The 24,698-nt window shown below is 43.7% G+C and overlaps 1 protein-coding gene across 1 annotated transcript in view; it reads left to right on the top strand.

Moving 5' to 3' along the window:
* The first annotated feature begins 10,543 nt into the window (after nucleotides 1-10,543).
* The window catches only part of LOC109422056 (uncharacterized), a 39,473-nt gene continuing 25,318 nt past the window's right edge, over nucleotides 10,544-24,698 (top strand). Inside the window, exon 1 of the mRNA XM_062844869.1 lies at nucleotides 10,544-11,381. The gene's annotated coding sequence lies outside the window, so the exon portion shown is untranslated. The remainder of the gene's footprint in view (nucleotides 11,382-24,698) is intronic.

Here is a 24,698-nt window from a genome sequence, read left to right on the forward strand (position 1 = left end):
AATTTCGCCCGAAACCGCTCATCTATCCACCACACAAGTTTAGCATCGCCCAGTCAGGTAGGATCAGTGAATTTAACATAAATTCTGAGCCGGCTCGAGTGTGGTCCGAGCTTCTGCCCACCGCCATTGCCCACAAAGACTCCCACCTCGCCGCTCTCCACCTGTTCTGTTCGTGCGACTGTGTTGAGTGTCGATCTCCGAAATACAAACAATAACACTGCCCGCCCCGACCCAAACCAGAGCCAAATCAGTTTACCACCGTTTTTCATTGCCGTCCTCATATATCTGTGCAACAATTTGTACGAAATCGGAAGAATATACATTTCCTGCTGCTGCTCATCTTCTCATTGACGAATCCGAAAACCCTACCAACAGAGCTTCGCTCGTACCAGGAGAACCACATCTGCAATTAACTTCCTCATCACCGCCGCCCGCCATCAATATCGTCCGAATTGGTAAACATTACGATTTCAACCAGCTTCTTCGTCATTGTGTGAGTAACTCACAGCTTCGATTGTTTTTTTCTGCGATCGTCGTTGTATCAGTGTACACACATACACACTCCGCTATCTGTCATCTCAGAAGTGCTGCCATTTTTCCTGAATTTTTGCGATTCTAATACGCTAAGAGCATCTCCACCGGTGTTGTTATTTCGGCTAACATGGACATCTGCAACAGCTGTGCAATTAGCATGTCTGCTCCAGAAGTTGTTTGTGGCGGCTTTTGCAAGGCAACTTTTCATTACAAATGTGCTCCAGTACCGGAAGCTTTCTACAAAGAGGTCCACGGGAATTGCGCTACTTACTGGATGTGCAAAGAATGCCGCGAGATAATGGGAAACGCTCGTTTCCAGAACACGGTAAAGTCAATGAATGCGGCGACCAAAGAAATAAACGATGCATATTCCAAACTTGTTGACGACCTGAAATCGGAGATCAAGGAGAGTTTGATTGTCGAGCTGAGACAAGAAATCCAGGGTGGTTTCAACAGGTTGTCTCCGGCGGTGCTGTCTCCTGCTCCCAACCGGTTCCAATTCAACCGACCTGCTTTGAAGAGAACGCGTGAGCGTGACGAAGTGGCTGTTGCGGTGTCCGAACGTCCTACTAAAATACTTCGAGGTACCAACCAGTCCACGACCGCATCTGTGGGAATCGCTGATACTCCGGGCAACAAGTTTTGGATTTACTTAACCAAAATTTCTCCCGAAGCAACCGAAGAAGACATTGTAAATCTCGCAAAAAGCTGCTTACAGTCCGAAGATGTGATAGCAAAAGCCCTGGTGCCAAAAGGGCGGCCACCATCTACATTGACGTTTATTTCCTTCAAAGTAGGAGTAAGCCAGGATCTGAAGTCTAAAGCCATGAATCCGTCCACATGGCCGCCGCAAATTCAGTTCAGAGAGTTCATCGAAACCAACTCCACCGTACAACATTTTTGGAAGCCGAGTCAGAGGATCGATCCCGGTCCATCCAGCGCTCCAGAACTGAATGCTATTTCGGCACCAACGGTGAGTTTGAATTGACACCCATAACATGTGAAGCAGAGGAGCAATTTCCTCCGCCGAGAACAATTCCACCGTTTCCGAATCCAGTACCGTCTTCACCCAGCCGGCGATCTCCGCTGATGGTTTATTACCAGAACGTCCGTGGGTTGAGAACAAAGACGAATGATTTGCTTCTTTCTCTGCTGGCCTGCGATTTTGATATTGTTGTTTTAACAGAAACATGGCTTCACACCAATATTGCCTCTTCCGAAATATCGAGCAACTACACTATCTACCGTTGCGACCGTAATGCATCCACAAGCCATTTATTGAGAGGTGGTGGTGTGCTGATTGCTGTAAAATCGGAGTTAAACTGTAAAGCAGTAAATCTTGTTGGCTGTGATGACCTGGAACAAATTGCCGTACGCGTCTCTCTTCCAAAATTCGCTTTATTTGTTTGCTGCATTTACCTTCGCCCCAACAGCAGTCCCGAGAAGTATACAAAGCACGTGGATTCGGTCAACCAGATTCAGAGCCAAGCCGGTCCCCGTGATGTAGTTGTTTGCTTTGGAGACTATAACTTGGGAAATTTAGTCTGGAATTTTGATGAGGAGTGTTCTGCTTACCTACCGATCAATGCGTCAACTGAGCAGGAGCTAGCCCTGGTTGAATCCATGTTAACAGCTGGTTACTATCAAGTTAATGATCTTCTGAACGCGAACGGTAGGCTTCTTGACTTGGTTTTCGTTAATGACCCATGCATCTCGAGCCTCTTTGAGTCTCCATACAGCTTATTAAAAGTTGACGTTCACCATAAGCCGCTTATTTTAACTGTGGACAAACGTTCCCGCGAAGAAGAATCTCGACCAGAGTTCTCTTCTAATTTTGACTACGATTTCAATCGCTGTGACTATCAAAATATCAACGAAAGAATCGCCTCCATTGATTGGAATCAGCTTCTCGAAGGAACTTCTATCGACGATGCAGTATCCGCTTTTTATAATACACTTCACGACATCATTCAAGAAACCGTTCCTGTTAGGCGTAATCGACTTGCTAAGCAGTTCAATCAACCCTGGTGGACACCGCAGCTACGCAACCTGAGGAATCGTCTCCGTAAGATCAGGAAATGCTTCTTCCGCAACCGAAACCACTCGAATTTGTTGAAGCTGAAGCATGCTGAGGAGGAGTACAACCGGCTACAACAGGATCGCTTCCGGGAGTACATCGATAGCCTTCAAGAAAATTTCAAACAAAATCCATCTTCTTTTTGGACGTACATCAACAAACGCAAAAGTTCAGCTCGTATCCCGGTTGATGTTAGCTACTGCTCTCGTAGTTCATTCTCGTCTGCCACAACTGCGAATCTGTTTGCTGATTTCTTCCGTTCCGTTCACGACGATACCCCGCCTCCGCTGTCCGAAGAATACTTGGACAGTCTTCCGTCGTACAACCTTCGGCTTCCGCAGGTAACTTTCAATAACGATGAAATTTTACACGCTCTCAGTGCAGTGGATGCGTCAAAAGGTCCCGGTCCTGACATGATCCCACCTATGTTCATCAAGCAGTGTGCTCAATCTTTGGCATCACCGATCACTTCGATTTTCAATCGTTCATTGCTCGAAGGAGTGTTTCCAGATGCTTGGAAGCTGGCCTCTATCACCCCAATTCACAAGACTGGCAGTATGCACAGCGTTGAGAATTATCGCCCGATATCTATACTAAATTGTCTCGCAAAAGTTTTCGAGAGCCTAATGCATGACGCACTGTACCCAGTTGTTCAGTCTACGATATCTGATTATCAACATGGTTTCGTAAGAAAGCGATCTACAACAACGAACCTCATGGCATACACTCACGCCATAATTAGCGAGCTGGAGAAGAGTAACCAAGTCGATGCCATCTACGTTGACTTCTCCAAGGCATTCGACAAAGTGCCTCATGAGTTAGCAATAGAAAAACTAAATCGCCTTGGGCTTCCGTCATGGATTATTCGATGGTTGAAGTCCTATCTTTCGATGCGCAAAGCGTTTGTCAAAGTACATGACGCTAAGTCAAATGTATTTGACATTCCCTCTGGTGTTCCACAAGGCAGTCATCTTGGCCCGCTTATCTTCATCCTTTTTATCAACGACCTGTGCAGCAAACTCAACTCTAACAAGCTTCTGTATGCTGATGACTTGAAGCTTTTCCGCGTGATTAAGTCGCTTGTGGACTGTTGTGCTTTGCAAGCTGACATCGAGTGCGTGTCACGCTGGTGTAATGTGAATGGAATGCAGATGAACGTGTCGAAATGTAACGCGATCACGTTCACACGTCGCCAGTCTGCTACTACGTTTGTTTATTCCCTCAACAACACGCCACTAAAAAAGGTTAGCTCGATTAAGGACCTCGGTGTGGTGCTTGACAGTAAGCTTCGATTCCATGATCATGTCGCGGTGACATCTGCAAAAGCATTAGCGATGCTCGGATTCTTGCGCCGCAATACAGCTCAATTCGATAATGTGTATGCTTTAAAGGCCTTGTACTGTGCCTTAGTGCGAAGCGTACTGGAATACGGAGTTCAAGTCTGGGCACCATACTACGATGTTAATGTCAACCGTATCGAAAATGTCCAGAAACGTTTCATAAGGTATGCTCTACGGAATCTCCCATGGAACGACCCGGTTCAACTGCCTCCCTACGAGCAACGATGTGCACTAATAAGTCTACAACCGCTAGCAAGTCGTCGAATTATGCTGCAAAGACTATTCATTTTTGATGTCATCAAGGGCAATATCGACTGCACCTCCCTTCTCGAGAACGTAAGACTCTACGCGCCTACTCGTCAGCTCCGAAATCGGCAACTGTTGTGGATTCCTGGCCACCGCACTAACTATGGACTGTTTAACCCGTTGGATTTTTGTTGTAGATAGTTTAATCAAATGTGTGACGTTTTCGATTTTAATATAAGTAAACTAGTTTTTAAGAATAGGATTAATTTTTTTTAAAACAGTCTGTGTGACAATTTTTGTCAGAGATGTAGTAGCAAATAAATCAATTCCGGCGGAGATGGCCGGGCTTCTTGCAGTGGTGGCATACGCGCGTCTTCTTGTCACTGTTTGGCTTGGTTTCCGTTGACCGCATCGCCTTCTCTGACTTGACCTTGACATCCCAGCGCTGAAACGATGCTGTCGAACGATGGGGGCAAACTGCGGAGCAGCATGCAAATTTGCGTATCCTTGTCCAGGTCCGTTCCTGCAGCGGAGAGACGATCGAAGATTTCGTCAATCGTCACCAGATGCTGCTCGAGATCGCCATTCTCCGGGAGATTGGTCGAGCAAAGCTTTTTCAGCAAACTCACACGGACCGAGCGGGAAGTTTTCTAGTGGAAATTCCGAAGCGCCTCGAATACACCCCTGGAGGTTGACTTGCCTTTCACCAGCGCTAGCTGGCTGTCCTCCAGCAGGATCATCACCCGAGCAAAGTCTGACAGCAAATTGAAAACTAATTTTGATGTTGTTATATTGCAAATTTTGATAACTCAGGTTGTTGTCGTTTTGGTCGTTTTAACGGTTAAAACATCAAAAATGAGAGCAGAAAAATGTTCCTGTGACAGCAAATTGAAAACCATTCCTGCTATCGATGATAGCAAATTGATAACTGTTTTTGTAATCAGCGTAAGAAAATTGAAAAATCGTCAAATGTAGTTTTTCGGTTGATATCAAACCCTAAATACAATAATACAATTGCACTAATGATATATCCCTAGAATTACTTTACATAGTTTAATAAAAGATTTAAAAACTATTGTAACACTAAATATTTACATTATTTAAAATGACAGCAAACCGAAAGCAAAATTTGAAATCAAAGTAGGGTAATTGTTCCCATCGTTGTGGTAGTACCTAATGTTGCGGTAATGGCAATTGAGCACTTTTTCGACTGAAATGTTACCAAAAGGTATTTTTAATAGCAATAAAACGATTTGTTCTAGCGTCACACTATGAAAACTATGGGAAAATGCTCCGAATTTGTTAAAAACAGTTTAAACGCTTTATCTTCTTTGTTTCAAATTTCTCATCAAAGTTGTCTAAGAACCATTTTCAGAGCTTTAAAAAACGCACATTTTCGTGCGCTGAGAATGTTGCTACGTCATTCCGTTCAAAAGATATTGATGATTTTCTAGAAAGAATAGGCACTTTTCAAGTATTTTTCACTTGAGTTACAAAAATAACACCCCTCTAATTTTTTGATATGTTTTATAACAACATTTCTTCTTTTGAATGCGGGCAAAAGATATTTTTTATGTTTGTCCCAATCCGTCATAACACCTTTTAAAAAACTCTGATTTTTTAAGAAAAATGCTTGTAACTTTTGAACCAAAAGAGATAACGACCATCTCAGCGCTCAAAACGACGCGTCGTCAAATGCTCTACAAGTGTTTCTTGGGCGACTTTGATGAAAAATCGAAAATAAAAAAGTTAACGCCATAAAACCGGTTTTTCTTGAACCACCCTAAGCTTATTCAAAAAAATACCTCTAGATCGGTCAATTTTAAAGCTACATAAAAAGTGCCTTCAGCAAACTTGCTCAAAATTGATAGATCTGAAACTATCTTGAAGAATTATATAGTTATTCTTGCAAATAAAAAAGTTTGGTTCCCAATTTCTTTGAAAATATGGACCACCCTAATTTTCATGTATATTGAAAATAGGGCCTATTTTTAGGAACAACTTTGTAGAAGACCATATTAATCTAGAAAATCATTTGAAGGCGCTGAATGCATCTTTCCTCGTAAATCTGTTTCGTGGACCATTGTGCAGTGCACTCTCAACAGAATTTGAATTTCATTTGATTTCCGCGATCCATCCACCAGAGGCGCTAGTGTTCGATTGCTTTAGGTTTGCTTGTGTACACGTTGCTGAATGATGTAATCGAAAATTACAGGTAAGTTGTGTAGTAGTTTGCGTGTTGGCAAACGTCAAATTGCAATCTATCATGGCGGACAGTGTCTCGCGCGGTTATACCAATAGATGGCAGCGTGTTCATGAAGAAGGCATCGGGCAAAAAGTTTTAATTAATTTCGTGAATTTACCCTAAAAGTTACGTGTGCTTGTTTGTAGTATGGTTATATAGCAAAAATGGCACTCCCAAAGCGCGCCGGCCTTGAACAAGGTTGCATCCGCTCTCAATCCTCGGTCACGCCCAATGCTCGCCAGCTTACGCTGCACCTAATCCCCCTAATCCACCCATTGTGCTCTATGCGTTCCACGCCTTTTTATGCCAACCTGATCGGCAGCGAACACTAACTTTGCAGGGTTGCTGTTCGGTATTCTTGCAACACACCCTGCTCTCCGTATTTTCTCGACTTTGGCCACCTGGTGGATGCTGGGTTCACCACAGCTTGTTCTGGAGCCGATAGTAGGCACGACTTCCACTGGTGATTCGCCTTCGTATTTGACGGCTAGCATTGTTGTCAACCGTCAGGATACGAGGCAGACAAATTCCTTCACCACTTCGAAAGTATCCCCGTCTATCGTGACATAATCACCTAGACGGTCCCGGTCGTGTTCGGTTCCGCCTGCCAGTATGTAATGACACATTCACCAACAGTCCGACCTTTGCAGTTTCGCGTTTCAGGCGGGTGCACATTTCCGCCACCGTTCCGAATGTTCTGGCGATAATTCCCATGTGGTCCGCAAAGCACACAAATTGACCGGATTGTGTGAAAATCGTACCTCGGCTGTTGAGCCTGGCTCGTCGCATTATACCTAATAGAGCGATATTGAAGAGCAGGCATGAGAGTCCGTCACCTTATCTCATTTCTCAGCGAGATTGGTATGAACTGGATAGTTCACCCGAAACCCTTACGCAGTTTTGCACATCGTTGCTCTTATCAGTCTGGTAAGCTTCCCGGGAAAGCTGTTCTCGTCCATGATTCTCCATAGCTCTGTGCGGTCGATACTGTCGAATGCCGCTTTGAAGTCGATGAACAGGTGATGCGTTAAGACCTGGTATTCACGGCATTTTTGGAGGATTTGCCGTACGGTGAAGATCGGGTCCGTTGTCGACCGGCCGTCAATGAAGCCGGTTAGATAACTTCTAACGAACTCATTCGTTTTAGGTGACAGACGACGGAAGATGATCTGGTATAGCACTTTGTAGGCAGCATTCAAAATAGTGATCGCCCTGAAGTTCTCACATTCCAAATGGTCGCCTTTCTTGTGAATGGGGCAGATAACCCCTTCCTTCCACTCCTCCGGTAGCTGTTCGGTTTCCCAGATCCTGACTATCAGCCGGTGCAGACAGGTGGCCAACTTTTCTGGGCACATCTTGATGAGTTCAGCTGCGATACCATCCTTACCAGCTGCTTTGTTGGTTAACATCCCTCAGCGTAGGAGTTGGTTCATTTCCGTCCTCCGCTGCACTGGCGTCGTTGTTTCCTCCGTTGCCGTGGGCTCCCGTGCCTACGTTCTCCACGCCGTTTAGGTGCTGATCGAAGTGCTTCTTCCACCTTTCGATCACCTCACGTCCGTCCTTCAAAAGGCCTCCGTCTTTATCCCTGCATATTTCGGCACGCGGCACGAAGCCGTTACGGGATGCGTTGAGCTTCTGATAGAACTTCCGTGTTTCTTGGGAACGGCACAGCAGTTTCATTTCTTCACACTCCGCTTCTTCCATGCGGCGCTTTTTCTCCCGAAAGAGGCGGGTCTGCTGTTTCCGCTTCTGTTTTTAACGTTTCACGTTCTGTCGAGTTCCTTGCTGCAGCATTACCGCCCTCGCTGCATTCTTCTCCTCCAAAACCGTTCTGTACTCTTCGTCGAATCATTCGTTCCGTCGATTCCGTTCCACGTACCCGATGGTGCTCTCGGCTGCGTCGTTGATGGCTGCTTTCACTGTACTCCAGCAGTCCTCTAGAGGGGCCTCATCGAGCTCGCCCTCGTCTGGCAACGCGGCCTCGACATTCTGCGCGTATGCTGAGGCGACATCCGGTTGTTTCAGTCGCTCTTGGTTGTACCGTGGCGGTTGCCGGTGCCGTACATTGTTGTTGACGGAGAGTTTTGGGTGCAGTTTGACCATCACCAGGTAGTGATAAGAGTCAACGTAGTCGATTTGCGATTCCGTCTGCTGTGGTGATCTGCAGGTGTAACGATACGGGAGGCTGTGCTGGAAGAAAGTGCTACGAATGGCCATGTTCTTGGAGGCGGCGAAATCAATGAGTCGTAGGCCATTTTCGTTCGTCAGCTGGTGGGCGCTTAGCTTTCCAATCGTCGGTCTGAATTCCTCCTCCTGGCCTACCTGAGCGTTTAGGTCTCCTATGATGATCTTAACGTCGTGGTTTGGGCAGCGGTGGTACTCGCGCTCGAGCTGCGCGTAAAATGCATCTTTATCATTATCAGTGCTTCCGGAGTGAGGGCTGTGCACGTTTATTATGCTGATGTTGAAGAATCAGCCCTTGATCCTCAAGCTGCACATTCTTTCGTCGATCGGCCGACCAACCGATCACGCGCCGCTGCATGTCGCCCATCACTATAAAAGCTGTTCCAAGCTCACGTGTGTTGCCGCTACTCTGGTAGATGGTATGATTACCTCTAAATGTTCGCACTAGAGATCCTGTCCAATACATCTCCTGCAGTCCTGCTGCGAACCAAACTCGTTCGTTGTCCTCAGAATCAGAGTCTTGTACAACGCGAGTTTTGTCTTCGTTCGCAACCGCAATCCGTCTCTGTTCACCTCGAGGATAACAACCTCACTAGAGTGTGTACCAAGATAACCACCCATGATTTACTGTCCTACCGAAGGAAGAGCTCACATGTTTGTGAGTATGTCGGGAGTGAGATTCGATCCCAGGTCCTCGGCGTGGTAGTCACAGGATTTAACCATCATAGCAACGATAACAACAATAAGAAATGTACACCGTGAACTAGATTTCTAGAACGCTCATATTGACAGCTGGAACTAGTTCCAGTTTACGGTGTATATTTGTTTGTTCTCATATGGGGCTGTCCATTAATTACGTAAGGGAATTTTTGCGATTTTTCGACACCCCCTCCCCCCCTTGTAAGATTTTTTGTATGGAAAGCCAAATATTTTTGTATGGCGCGTAAGATTTCTCAAACCCCTCCTCCCCCTATAAACCCTTACGTAATTAATGGACAGCCCCTATTTGCGTTTGTTTGTTCACGTTTATCAGAACGGTTTTCTGAGCGTGTAGGTTAAACAGTAAGTTTGAAAGAGCATCGCCCGCTTCAGTTCATCAGAGTTAACGAACGATGACGAAATTTGCAACCCGTACACTTGATTTCGATCCGTCAAGTGTCGCACGTATCAGTCTAATCAGTTTTGGGCGGAAAACCATGTTCGATCATAAATTGCCACAGCTCGTTGAATAAAGTAGGTAACTAGCTGACATATTAAACTATGGCTGCTACCAGATGGAGAGAGCCAGACTTTGTTGAATAGTTACCCCTTTGAATAACGATTCTTCAATCGGCGTAGCTTTAACGGAGCGAACTGCAGTCCATCAAGTATCCCCGCGTGTTATATGTTTGAAGTACCATCACCAACAGGTGATTTCTGATCGCTTTTGACAAACTTTTGGACCAAACTTCTAGCAAGATTCCATGCAAGTTGCAAGCGTTGGTAAGCAAACGCATGAAATAGTTATGCATTGATGCCATCATAAATCGGAGGCGGAATATTTAAATAAGACTGCATTTTAGATAGCAGGTACATAGGCTACTCTATTCGATCTATAGAGGTGATAGCTCTCCAAATTATGATAGTTTTGATTCATTTGAATAATTCACGTGAAGTAAATTAGTGTCTAATTTTTCATCAAAGAATATTTATTCACCTCTCAACGAACCGGATGGATTTCATGAAGTTCCTAACTATGCATTACAACTTCGATTGTAGTGAGTCTTCAATGTGATCTTGATTCTAAAGAGATTAAGAATGTTTTATTCACAATTTGTATATAAATTTTAAAATTACTTATATTGAACCCTGCTCTCGTTCCTCTCTCCGAGATTGATCTCTGTGTCTACCTCAAACCAAACTAGTCTCTTACTCCATCGCTCCAAGCCTTCACTCTTCATTCTTGAGCGGACCGCGACCGCGTACGGACCGGTTTCTCGTTTTGGCGTTTAGCTCCTCTCGTGCGTGTATCGTGTTTTAAGGTTCTCCTCCTCTACACACATCCTTCTCAATCAACAACTCTGCAACGACAGTCGTCCAATTAGAACACATCAGGAGATAGTAGTAGTGTTAGTGACAACTAGTGCCAGTCGTCGTCAAAGTGCACCGAGTTCTTTTGTTATTAATCATGTGAAGTTGATTGGGTGGGCGGGTCATAGAGGGGTGGTTCACTGCGTTCCGGAGAAAATCGAGTTAAGCTGGAGAAGAAGTGCCGCACCCCTTCGAAAAGGTTTTGACCAACTTCAACCGAGAAGACAGCCTGTCTTACGCATCGCTTCAGAAACAAGTGATTTCAGTACGATTACCTATCGTATGTTTAAGGGTAGAGTTGGGTAGACTGGTAGGGGAGTGTGCGAAAAAGTTACGTATGAGTCAAAATTCGCTGACGGCTAATCAATTTACGGGGAAAAGAGAAGCTGACAAGAGTGCAATAAATGGAAGAAAGAAGCAGTGCAAACAAGCCAACAGCGATTGATGTGGATTGCGCTGCGCAGCTGTAGTGGTGACATGTTGTTTTGTGTAAGAGGTTGTTGTGCAATTTTTGAGTGGTGGTATTCATGTACTGCTGTGGTGCTGGAATTGGATGGAATCAAAGTTGAGTTTTGAGAGTGATTCGTCAATCATAACAATACAAGTGGAGAATAAGCTGCGTGAGCTGAATTTTTGGAGGCACGATCGACGCAGGTGGATGAAGAAGCGACTAAGTTAGACAGAGGTTAGTATCACTGAGGATCAACAATGTAACGCTTGAACAGATGGACGCGGTTGAATGGAAACCGGAGTCTTGTTGTACAAAACAAGCACTAATCCGCTTGTTAATGGGCGTTGTTTTGCAAACATTCCGAGCAGGGTGCCAGTGAAAGCACTGCAGATGGAGGTCTCTATTTATAAACAGGGAGGGCAATGTAAGCGTTGGCAAAAGGTGAAGTGAGTTTAATACAAGGCAGATGATTCATTGTCGTGCTACGGGAAGGCAGCTCAACAACTGTTTATGTTAGTGAAGCATCTCGTGTTCCAAGAAAGGCACATTCTTTGTGATTTTGAAAGACTGTTGAAACACAGAATCGCAAGAAAGTCACGCTCGGTGAATCATTCGAGCGGAATTTCTTATTCAGTTGACCATCTCAGCTTCGAGAACTGCACAACTTCAAGGCCAGCCGGTGCAACCATTCCGGTTAACAGATATGGAGGCAGATAAACCTACTCTTGAGAGATATTCAAGCCCCCGAGTGAAACACGGAAGCGAAAACTCTCCCTCTAGATCGCAATGTGACTCACTGTGGTCGCCGTCGTCGTCTGTTGCCGTCATCAATTGATATTGCGGCAGTCAAAGACGCATAATCAAGTGGATTTACAGATCCAATTGAACCAACATATACCTACCAACAAAAGCCGACAGTGGCCGACGATGATGAAGCAACAACATACACGACAAAAATGTGTAATTTATCGTAGATTGTGTGTGGGCGATATCAGTCTTATCAATCAATGACACGCCTAGGCGGTGGATGTGTTATCAGAGAAATCAGGCCAAACATGTCTAAAGGTCCAATCTGCAGAAGAGAGGCTCTCTTTGGTTTCCCTCTCTTTCGTTAATATCTCAGCTGTTTATTTTTATTATGATTGTCTCCTTGCATTGAACGATGGTCAAAACAATCGTCTTTTGATTTGAACTGCAAAAATAGTTGAAAAGTGTACCATTACATTGCAATAATTGAAAGAGAAAGTGATCAAAGAGAGCCTCTCAAATGCAGATAGGACCTATTGAAATGTTTGTCCTGTAAATGCCTTCCTTCTGGTTAGGATCTCGTATCAGTTGGCCTGCATACCGATAGACTGGACCTATAGCTGGAAGGGTCGCATTTGTGTGTTGTGGAAAGGTTCAATACTGATTTGGTAATTGCTCATGGTGTATTTATAAACTTTCAGCATTTGCTCGTGGAAAACCAGTAAGAGATGCAATTGATCTGTGAGATTCTAAAAAATTACTAGTGTTGTTGTTAGATTTTACCAGCATAGCCTCCTTCATCGTTACACCTGGAGATCACCACAGCAGATTACAGACCACGTTGTTTAATGGACGGCACATCCCCATCATTATCAACATCAGGACCTGTGATGCTTACACCGATTCTGGCCACTACATAGAGTTGGTGAAACTGTATCCAAAACTCTGCGTCATCCACAATGTACAGTATTAACAGCCGTATCGGTACGACCCGTGGTACGACCTGGAGCGACTGAAGCAACCGGATGTCGCCTCTGCATACACACAGACTCTTGAGACAGCGTTATCGAAGGAGGATGAGCTCCACGGGGACCAAAACAGCAAAGGATACGGGCAGCAAAAGACTGGTATGAACCAATTGACTCGAGGAGGGAAGTTGTATTTAGTTGCCATTCACTAGCCCAAAAACAACCAAGCATCTGGTAAGGAGTAAGGTTTCGCAGCTCATCAAAAAAGCATTGGGAAAGTTCATCACCTGCCTGCACCGGTTGATAATCAGAATCTGGGAAATCAAACAGTTACAGAAACAGCGAAAGCAACGAGTATTCGGTCTCATCTAGGTTTCTCGGGTTTCCAGAGATGTTTAAAGGGATTTCAGAGTCCACTGAAGTCCTCTGAAAAGTCCCTGATCCTTAGCACTTCTGAAAACTCCAGGTTTCTTCGGGTTTCAGAGGTGGTTTTGGGGGGTGTATTAGGGACGGCTTCGATGGTGTTGTGAAGCCTCAGTGGTATTACAAGAGATCCTCAGAGGGTGTCAGGGGCGGTACAGGGGTTTCGCGACAGTTTCTGGAGGTCCCTTTTGGAGCCGGAGGGGTCATATATATGACCCCAACGATGAAACCATCCAAAACTAACGTATTAGAGACCAGCGAGGTAACGGCATCAGCGATTAAACAACCCGGCTCCAAAAAATTAGAGGTTTACCTTCCTTTTGCATTAGGACCATATTTCCAAAACGTAGACTACGTCAGCAAGCTTTTTCCAACGTAAAGTAATAGGAAGGCTAAGGGAGTTTCAGAGGATTTTCAGCGTTGTTCAGAGCAATTACAGATAGTTTTGGGTGCGTTTTTAGGTGATTTTGGAGAGTTGCTAGTGCGTTACAGAGAGTTTGCGGAGGTGTTTCATGAAGTTTCAACGGTTTTCTAAGGCATTACAGGTACGTTACCGGGTCGTTTTGAGGTTTTAGAGGGTTTTCGAAGCCATTTCAATCAGCTTCAAACCTCCTCGAACGGGTCTGAAAACCCCAGATTTGCCTGGGTTACAGGGCTTTCACGGGCATTACAGAGCTTCTTAGGGGGATCCAGGGAGTTTCTGGAGTTCAAAGAATTATCAACATGTTTAGAGGCGTTACAACAAGGCTCCTATAGCCACAGCTGTTAACCCTACTTTGGCACTAGGATCACCTAGTTTGACCCAAACCGTATACTACGTCAGCGAGCTGCTGCCAACGTGATGCAAAAGAAAAGTTAAGGCGAGAGTATTTAGCCATACCCAGGGATTGGCGGCATGCACCGTGCAGTGCGAAAAGAGCGTGTACTTCACACAATCTCAAGTGCCTGTCTCCCGTTTTGCCGAGAGACAGAGACGTATGAGTGAGAGTTTTCGTAATTGTGCGAGAGACAAATCACAGCACTAGCTCTACGGCGTAGAGAGTAATGCACGGTGCTTGGGACTGTGCTTGTCAACAAACAGAAATTATCACTTCATAAAGTAATTTGAGTGTTTCTGTTTTCGGCAAAGTTGTTAAGCTTGTCAAGGATTGACAAGTGATGGGTCGTTTGATTCGAATTTTCCCAATCATGCGTAGTGTCAAGCAAAGTGCAAAGCACGGAGACAAGCACAGAGAGAGTGCATAGGATAGAGCGGGAGAGACAGGAAACCTCCAGCGCACGGGAAAGTAAGCGGGCAACACACAGCCGATTGCACGTACTCGCCTCCTTCTTGTTTGTTGTGCTGTCTAGTAGCAGCGTGTGCGGTGCGCAAAGAGATTTAAGTCGCACTCTATCCCTGGCCAGACCTTACTAAGAGTGACGGGTTCGATTCCCGGCCGGTTCCGTATCTTTTCGTAAAGTTACTTGGTTACCTCGGGAATAGCGTATCTTTGTGCCTGCCACAAAATGGTCATTGGCAGCAGAAGCTCTCAGTTTACAGATGTGCAAGTACTCATGGAACATGGAGCTGAGAAATAGACTTTGTCCCACTTTCGACATTGCGCCTTGAAGAAGAAGGGATGTTACATGGAATGTCAGGGATAGTTTCGAAGAGTTCCAAGGGCATCTTGTAGTTTCAGAGGACTTTCGGAGCCATTCTGGAAAGTTTCAGAAGATTTTCTGCGTGTTTTAGACCCAATAGGGGTGGTGGGGGTAAAGTGGACAACTTAAGCATTTTGGTCGATTACCGCGGAAATGCGGCAAAATCCATCTGCTTTTCCGAGTAACATCGAAGGTAATGATATACTCTAGAAGTCTTGTAAAGGGTTGCGTTTAAAAAATATTGTTTTCTTTGATTATTTTCTTCACCAAGTCGTGCAGCAAAATAGCGTGAAAAAAATTGATGGTAGTAAAATGAACAAGTCGTTAAAAGTTATATAACAGCATATTGTTTATATGTTTTTAAATACAAACTATCAAATTTCATACGATACCTTTATTTTGTTGTTTTCAAACTTTTAATACAAACTTTGAAATACACTTAAATAATTATTGTAAAAATAGTGTAAAAAATAAGTACTGATTTGGATGAAAATTATATTTTGTTAATATATAATATTTTTTTATAACTTTTTACTTCAACTATCTCACGATAGGTATGACAGCTGATGATTCTGAAGTTTGCAAAAAAAAATGAAATTTTGGTGAAATTTGAACCGATTGTTCATTTTACCCCCACGGTCTGATTTTGTTAAAATTATTCTCAATTTTTTTTTAACAAAACTTAATTTTTTTTCGGTCAAATATATTCTTCTACGTAGAATTTATTGGTTTAGGGTGTAAAACTTGTAATAATTGAAAATAACTTACGAGAAAACCTTAGCAATTATAAGCAGATTTTACATCATTTTTGATTTTTCACGTGATTTTTAAAGTTTAAAGTTTATTTAATTTTAATGTTCAAGATCAGCAAAATATAATGATTCATGCTTAGGCATAAGCTTCAATCGTTGAAACATTTTGAAAAACAATAAAAGCCATGAAACTGTATCCTGTCCATTTGACCCCCACCACCCCTACAGGGAATTCAAGGAAGTTCTAGAAATTTCGGAGGATAGAAAAAGCAGAGGGGTTTCGCATAATTTTCAACGGTTTTCTGGAGGCGTTGCAGATGGTTTCAGAAGTCTTTTCCTGGGGTTTCGGATAATTTCAGTGCGTTACAGGGGGTTTCATGGAGTTCTTGATGCCATTGGGAAGGCGCTTTATGATATTCAGGCCCCCCTGCAACGGCATGCAGCCTCCTGAAACGTTCCATGAAAATCCCTTCAACGCCCTCAAAACCCACTGCTACGCACTTGAATCCTGCATAACATCCTTTGAACACTATTAAATTTCTTCAAAGACTCTGTAACGCCCTCCTAAAACCCCAAGGCAACTGACTGCAGGGAAGTGCCCCTTGAAAACTCTCTCCAACCAAAAAAGCGCCTCTAAGAACCCCCTTAAATCTCTCTTTTGAACACCTTCCATGATTTGCCCCAACATTCCTTCCGTATTTTTTCGAACCATTTATCCTGGTATTCCTTTTGTTATCCTTCCGGGGATTCTTCCGGATTCCTACCGGTATTTTATTATCCTTGAACGATTCTTTCCGCGATTCTTCTTTGAGAATTTTTCAGGATAGGGTATGGGACCATTTGGGCAGGAGCACCTATTTTGGGCACTTACTGCTATAACTATGTCAATTTCAAACCGATTGACTTGAATTTTTGCACATGGTTAGATACTGTGCGTATCTGATCGTGTCTCAAAAATCAAGTCAATCGGTTTAAAATTGACTGAGTTATAGCAGCAAGGTTTATAATGTTGAATCGAATCCTGGGTTGATGATTCTGGCCCTTCGTCATTCCCCTGCTTCCATCACTTCTTTCCCCTTCCCCACATTGACCTGCAACCTGGCGTGGCAAGCGCCATTGTCGCCTACTAAAATTAGAACACTCACACACTGAAGATGCCTGCTTAGTTCCCGGCAGATATCTACACTCAGCCAAATAACCATAAGATTTCCATACGGCCCAACTTATGAAACGGCCTTTAAATAATTCATAATGATTCATATGAATTTCCTAAGGTCACTCTATGACGTAAAATCATCTCACAGCTTGGCTTTTATTCATGTTTAGCAACATGGTATTTTCAAGCGTCGGTAGCCGTGTGGATAAAACACGGGCTCGGTGATCCCGACGTTCATGGATCGAATCCAGCCTGCATCATTTTAAGATTTTTTTGTTCTTTTCATAAGTCTATCTTATGAAATTTGTCATAGCAAGCACGATCAATTTTCATAAGGTATTCTTATGGCATCCATAAGAATTAGTTATTGCAAATTTTCATAAGGTATTTCGATGAATTTCGCTAGTTTTTTTTCGCTGAGTGTAAGGGACCATTCATAAACCACGTAGACTTTTTGGGGGAAGGGGGGGATCTGGCCAAAGTCCACGCTCCATACAAATTTCATTTTTTTTTTTATATGAACGAAAGTCTACGAGGGGGGAGGGGAGGTCTGAGATGGCCAATATTTGGTCTACGTGGTTTATGAACAGCCCCTAACTGGTTCCTTGTGTGAGTGTAGCTGGTCTGCCTGGCGGTACTGGACTAGCATCCACGGGCGGTCAATCAAGTTCTCAAGTTCAAGCAAATCCTCTCCTTCCTGTTCTTAGTTAATGCAGGCTTTTTCCCGATTGAGGCGTAATGCCAGAAAGGAGAAAAAGAAGAGTAACGTTCGAGAAAAACTTACGTTTTGCACCACTTCGAGGAGCTTCACTTTCTTTGAAGTGAGTGTCCGGCGATAGTGATATGATATCGCTACAAATACGCTTCTGCTTGGGAATGTGATGAAACACGCGATGGACAGCCAGGCAGACTGTTTGCTTTTCCTGTCTGTCTGTTGCTGCGATTCAAGATTCAACCGTTATGATACCGCCGGGCAGGCAGAGGCAGATTTTTCTGCCTGCACTTACTATTTATGTGCAGCCATTATCTACATTGGCAGGTCGTCGTTTTGCGATAAAGAAGGTCATGGATGGTAGTAAAGTGAAGTAAAACAGTGAATGTGAAGTAGGTTCGGAATAGAAGGTCTTTCTTCCTTCCTGGTGGTGTACCAATCCGATTGAGACAGAGCTTGCTTCTCGGATTAATCTTCTATGAATATTTCCATAGTTATTATTTGAAAGCTTTCCTTGCCAATTGACTATTTGTGTGATCGTCCCTATACAATATGGTAAGCACGATAATACTCGATGCTCAACGAACTTAAGTGGACATTACTAAAAGGTGTCCGCTCGTACCGGTAATCGAATCCCGGCTATATTCGGCTATATTCAGAGGACGATATAACTCCTGAGAGACGTAGAAGAGTCATGCCTGAATAACAGTAATTATTCAATCCTCCAAATTTACTTGATCTGTTGTTGCAAATCTCAAACAAAACAACAAACGCAATTTTTCAATCATAGCCTCATGACCCGAAGCACTCAATTCGATTAGCGAGGTTCCATTTTTAGTCTATTCCACGGTGCAAACTCTTGGCTCGGCCCGGCCGTAATGGACAGTCAAGGCTGACGATAGCGCAAAGATTCTTCGTCATCATCAATTGGCGGGCAAAAATAATGCGCCTTTTGCCGGCATTATGCCGTCGTCAGTTACGAATTCGTTCGTTTGTTTGTTAGTTAGTTTGCTTCTGCTGTTGTGATATGGATGGAGCAGTCATGTAGAGGAAATGACTGATGCAAATAAAAAACACACAAAGTATGGAAATGGAGTGTGTTTGTGCATAGGTTCCATCATTCATGTTTTATGGCTGATTGACTGGGGATTTGAGAATAAATTTTGTTGAATTTTCCGGAAAAATGAAAAAAAAAAACATTATTATTTTTTTATGCAATTCAGTATCATAATTTACATTTTATATAACTCATTTTGGTATCATAATGGCCATTTTTTCCGACCTGGTTCATTATGCAACTGAAATGGCAAGCCTCGTTGGATAAATGTACGACTCGTGCTGAAAAAATCAACTTTTTGCAACTCGTTACATAAATAACTATTATTTATTTATTTATTGACGTCAATCAGAAGTAGACCGTTTCGTTACATTTTAAACCTAAGCTTATTATATATTGTTTTTACTTAAACTAATTTATATTACGATTTAACATAAATTGTTTTTTTCAGTTCCGTTTTTGTCATTGTAAAGTATATGGTTTGGCAATGTTTATTGTATATAGACATAATTCGGTTTAAAGGGCCAAATTTTGCGTAATCATCATGATGATGGTTGGTGGAAAAAATGCTACGTTTCCGTAGTGGTCTAGAAGAAGCATAAAAGTTTAATTTTGATAAAAGTTCCATCGAGTCGATACGCTGCGAAACCATATTAAGGGATGATCAGTGGAAACATTTCGTGGAATAATTATTTAAACACTGATACCACAGACAAACAGACGTCTTACTCTATACTCACTTCCCATCGTTTCCCTTTTTAACGGATAATTCAAATATTCTTTAGTTCGCAAATCGGTTGCCCACGGCGCTCGCATCGTTTTCGCTCCTGTTTGACGTTTGCTCCCTACCGCCATCTACTCAGTGAGTTTGCGAAGCACAGCATAATTAGCATTGGGCGATTATGTTTCGTGACGATGGTTTTAACCGCATTTTGTTCCAAGTGATACGTCTGTTTGTCTGTGCTGATACCTTACTATAGCAAAATTTCTAGCGTAAGCAGCTTTCTTTTTTCTCACTCACTCTCGCAAACAAACAGGAGAAAGTGAAAGATAAAAAGAGGGGGCAAACAGCTATTAGTTTAAGTTAATAACAGTACAACAATATTGTTGCCGTACAACAATAAATAAACCGTTCTTCGGCTTAATTTTTAAAATTTTGGCTGAATAAGCTGCTATTAGTGATCATTGTTAGTTGGGAGTGGAAGTGCTCATAGAAATATAGAACACAAGCTGAGAAGCAGGCTTTGCTTAAGTTGGGATGTTATGCCAAGAATAAGAAGGAAATAGCAGATGTTTCAGATAATATCGCGAAAATAGAGGAGCACGAACCTCTGGAGCCGACCTACTGATAATATCGCGAAAAGCTAAAGCAACTCTCAGTTATCATCAGTCAATTGTGAAGGTTGACACAGATTTATTTGTTCAAAGCCTTAGACCCGGTTTACAGCAATAAATGCGATCATAAACGATCACAAACCATCTGTCGTGCAGTGTGCTTGGTAATATATCGTTCATTGGCTATAGCATGACAACGCAGCTAGAATGTCAGTCTACAATTACCGTCTAGGTGGTTTTACGCGGTAAAAAAATCCACGCGAGACGAGAAAGATGATTCATCAGCACAATTGAAACAATTACGTAGCTAGCCGTAAAGAACTTTAGACTTTTATTTCGTGAAAAATGTCTGAATGTGTGTATGGAGTAATAAAACTATGTATGGTTTTCTAAATGTTATGTGTAATCAGATACATAGAAATCAAGTAAATTGTTTTGTAATAGAGAACTTAGAATTGATTTTTCGACAGTTGCTCTACATCTACCAACTTTTTTTTATTGATTCTGTTGGAAGCTCAATAGATTTGATAATCTGCACAGATGGTATAGACTTTTTTAGTTGCAGAAACTTTGTCTGATACACACTAAGATTCTGGTTTTCCAGCTCAGTAAATTTTTCGCTGAGTTCTGTATTTTTTTCATCTTTTTACTGAGTTCTCAACAGCAGATTTATCTCGGTACACTCAGTAATCAATATTTACCGTTCATCAGTAACGATAGAGGGAGCGGATCTGGTGTGATGGTTAAAGTATGTGACTATCACGCCGAGGACCTGGGATCGAATCCCACTCCCGACAAATTCACAAAATGTGAGGGAAGGGAAGTGAAGCGTGGGTCCCGAGATGAACTAGCCTAGGGCTAAAAATCTCGTTAATAAAGATAAAAAAAGTAACGATATTTACCGTTCATCTGTATTTTTCAACCCATTGACAGGCATTGTTGTCAACATCTCTTTTGTTAAAACGGCCCCAAAATGTGCTGATCAAACGGAATTGGGCCCCTAATGTCTCTACTGTCACTCCATGCTACAGGTATAGGCGTGTCAATGGCGTGGTATTTTTTGACAGTTCATTTGCAGAACTCGTTAACTCATATACACGCAGAAAAATAAATTGTAACAACAATTAATTTATAGTTCAAATCAACCAATTTTTCAGTTTGTTATAGCGACAAACTGATTTCTAGTTTAAATTGAACTGTTCCATTGTTTGATAAAACAAATATTTTCATTTGCCGAAATTATTGACAGTTTATTAGAACAAACAGATATTTGGTAGTTTCAACATAAAATAACAGATTGTTTTAAACGACTGTACTTTTGAAACTAACAGAGCTGGAATGTGATTGTGTTGGTGACGGCAGCTCCTGCGGCAGCTCGGACACTAGGCAAGTGGATGGAAGCGAGAACGAATAAAAAAAGGCAAAAAATCGAAACCGACCAACTTTTTGTGAATGCTGTCTTGAGTACCTGCGCGTTATCCATCACGGCCAAAACTGCACTTGGAAGTTGGAGTGATGGATTTGCTAAACTTTCTTCGTTGTGGCGATGTTGGGGTAAGAATTTTATAGATGTGTGAGTGCTTCCGGGCTATGTTTATGGTTCTAATTTTGTTGAAACAAATGAAGATTTTAACGTTATATGGAATGATGGGAATTGGTTGTTTTGATCGATAAACTATAAGTAAGAACAAAGAAATTTACCTTTGGAATAAGTAAATGCTCAGTTTGGAAATCAACCATGCGTTTTATTGTTTTAAACAAGCCTCATTTTTCTGCGTGTACAGAGTATTCAGTAAAAGGGATAACCGAGCGGGTCACCTGTGGCAGCTGATGTTCCACAAGGCAGCATACCCGAATAGGTTGAAAAATCTAACGAATAATGGTGAAGATATGACGAAACCACACCTCAAATTTTCGAGAGTACAAATCTGAGGAACCGAATGTCGGTTTGCGCTGAAAATTTGACCCATTGGTTATCCGATACAATACAGTAAAGGATATGGTCAATATATTGTTCAGATTTTCTGATGATCCACAGTATATCAAATGGTTAGGGAACAGTTTGACCGTAAGAAAATTGTAAATGTATGTGTAACTAGTGCTTTATAGATATTCATAGTAGAATAAGTGTATATCATATTGTATTTATATAGCTAGCTACTTTTATTTTATATTACTGCCGCTAGAGAGATAAAAAAAAACAATTCATAAAAGAATTAATTATTTTTATTTAATTTTACTTTTATTTAAACCGCGGTGCTATTACCGCGGTAGACTTCATCATCCCCTATGTGTATATAAAATTTGTCATGCTGCTTCCTTGGTTGCTTCTTCAACTCCTCCGTTTATTTTCTGCTTCGATGAAATGTCCATCCAAATTTGATTGTCCCAGCGTTGCAAGCACAATCACGTAAGGACCTTTCCTTCAGGACATGCCTACAGAGGATACATAGATGACGATCAGTTCACTGTCCGGACGTAGCAACACCAACATCTTGGTGCTGGTGCAGATTACTCACCATGAACAGACGATGTACCTCAACTTTCTTTGCCAAACTCTCCGGATGATGCGCGATTCATTGTCATTTCGACCGAAGTTTTGACGGGAATAGAGATAAGTGACATTTCAACACACGAACACTAGCGCAAATTTTTCCTCACACAAAAGTGCACGCCGATTGAAAGGCTATTCAGATTGCATATGCAAATATTACCCAATCGAATTGGGTAAAACGGGTAAATAATGATAAAACTAACGTCCGGGGTAAGAGTGCAAATATTTTCCTCGCAGTTTCACAACTACATCTACAAAAAAGGCACGCATACATTTGAACGTGATTACCACTATTAGTATGGGGCAGCAGGGACTAAAGTCCTGGGGCCTGACGCACCCCCCCGCTTGCGAGTCAGCCGCGTAGTCGCCGGCTCAGAATAGGACTACTAACCCCAATTCAAGGTGTCAAGCGACCCGTGCTGAGGAATGAGTGATCGAGGGGGTGAAAAAGATGCTCGATCTTTAACGGAGCCTGTGGGGTACCTGGGCACCCCCCACAGTAAGCTGTCCCTTACCGCGTTAATGCAGGGCTCTGGCGTGGTGGACATTCTTTCCCGTGCTACTCGTGGGATTTAATCATGAAGTCAAATAAAAATCAGAATCTAGGTGGAAATAGTGGTGGGATCAACCCCTTCGCAAGAAGCGGGTTGATGAGATCTCCGACAAGGAGAAGTGAGGAGATAGGCGCTGGGAGTTGCGTACGCAGCTCAAGCGTGGGTGCTCCAGTCCACTTCCCGGCAAGCCAGCCGGTGGAGGTTATGGACGGAGCGTGGTTGTTGAGGGCCGTCAACCGAGGATCCAAAGGACGGTCCGCAATAGAGGTGGCTGAGCAGCAGCTTGGCAAAATCATCGACTTTGCGTCCACTAAGTCGAACATAAGCAAGGACCTGAAAACGGCCTTGCTTCGACTTAGGGTGTCGATCGACGATGCCAAGCAGGAGCACGCGGCACTCGCGTTGCTGACTGCTGCAGCAGCGGAGCCTGCAAATGAGAAAGTGCCGAAGTTTACCCAAACGGAGGCCTTCTCCTTCGCAGGAAGTCCGAATAAGGCGGAAGCGACTGCTCGCGACAAACGGGGCAAGCAATCGCAGAAGCGGGCGAGGCAACCGTCAGGCGAGGAGCTGTCTGGCGGTGCCCGCAAGGCCAGGCGAATCATTACCCCGAAAGTCGGTAATAATGCCGGAAGGTCGGACCCCAGCCAGGGTTCCCGGAAAGTTGGGAAGGGTGGGCCTGAAAAGGCTGGCCCGTCCCGGAACGATGGGAACAAGGGGTTGCGACCGCTAGTGGGCCCTCAACAGCCACAGAGTAGGGCGATCCAAGGGGAGGACCCCCCTTGGACGAAGGTAGAGCGGAAGAGGAAGAAGAAGGCGAATCCGCAGGTAGTAGCGCAGGACGCCAAGCCAAGGCGTAGGAGGGCAGGTGCCAAGCGCGAGAAAGGCGACGCTATCGTCATCAAGACGGAACAGTCCAAGTACTCGGACGTCTTGAAGATGATGCGAAGCGACGCCAAGCTTGAGGGTCTTGGAGCCGACGTACGCAGTATTAGACGTACTCGTACGGGCGAGATGATCCTGGAGCTGAAGCGCCAGAAGGAGCACAAGGGCGCCGCCTATAAGAGGCTGGCAGAAGAGGTCCTTGGTGAGGGTGTGCAGGTGAGGGCTCTGACACATGAGGCGACTCTGAAGGTCAAGGACATCGATGAGATCACCGAAGTGGAAGAGCTCGTCACGGCACTGCGGCAACAGTGCGATGTGCAGGTGGCCGCCGCAGCCGTTAAGCTACGGAAAGGGCCAGCAGGGACACAGATAGCTTTGGTTCAGCTACCTGTGGCGGACGTCAAAAAGTCCGTTAAAGTAGGGAGCATAAAGGTGGGTTGGTGTGTATGTCACCTGACATTCCACGAGCCACCAGAGGTTTGCTTCAGGTGTCTGGAACCAGGACACAAGTCGTGGGACTGCAAAGGCCCCGACAGGCGCAAACTGTGCAGGCGATGCGGCGCTGAAGGTCATAAGGCCCAAAGCTGCACGAGTCCGCCCATCTGCATGATCTGTACCGGGAAATCCTCGAACAACAGACATCCGATGGGTGGCCCAAGGTGCCCGGCCTTCAAGAAAGCCGCAGTGAACAACAAATCACAGTGCAGGTAACGCAGCTGAACCTGAACCACTGTGATGCGGCTCAGCAACTGCTTTGTCAGACAGTTTCT

The sequence above is a fragment of the Aedes albopictus genome, chromosome 1, assembly GCF_035046485.1.
Source record: "Aedes albopictus strain Foshan chromosome 1, AalbF5, whole genome shotgun sequence".
Classification (NCBI taxonomy): domain Eukaryota; kingdom Metazoa; phylum Arthropoda; class Insecta; order Diptera; family Culicidae; genus Aedes; species Aedes albopictus.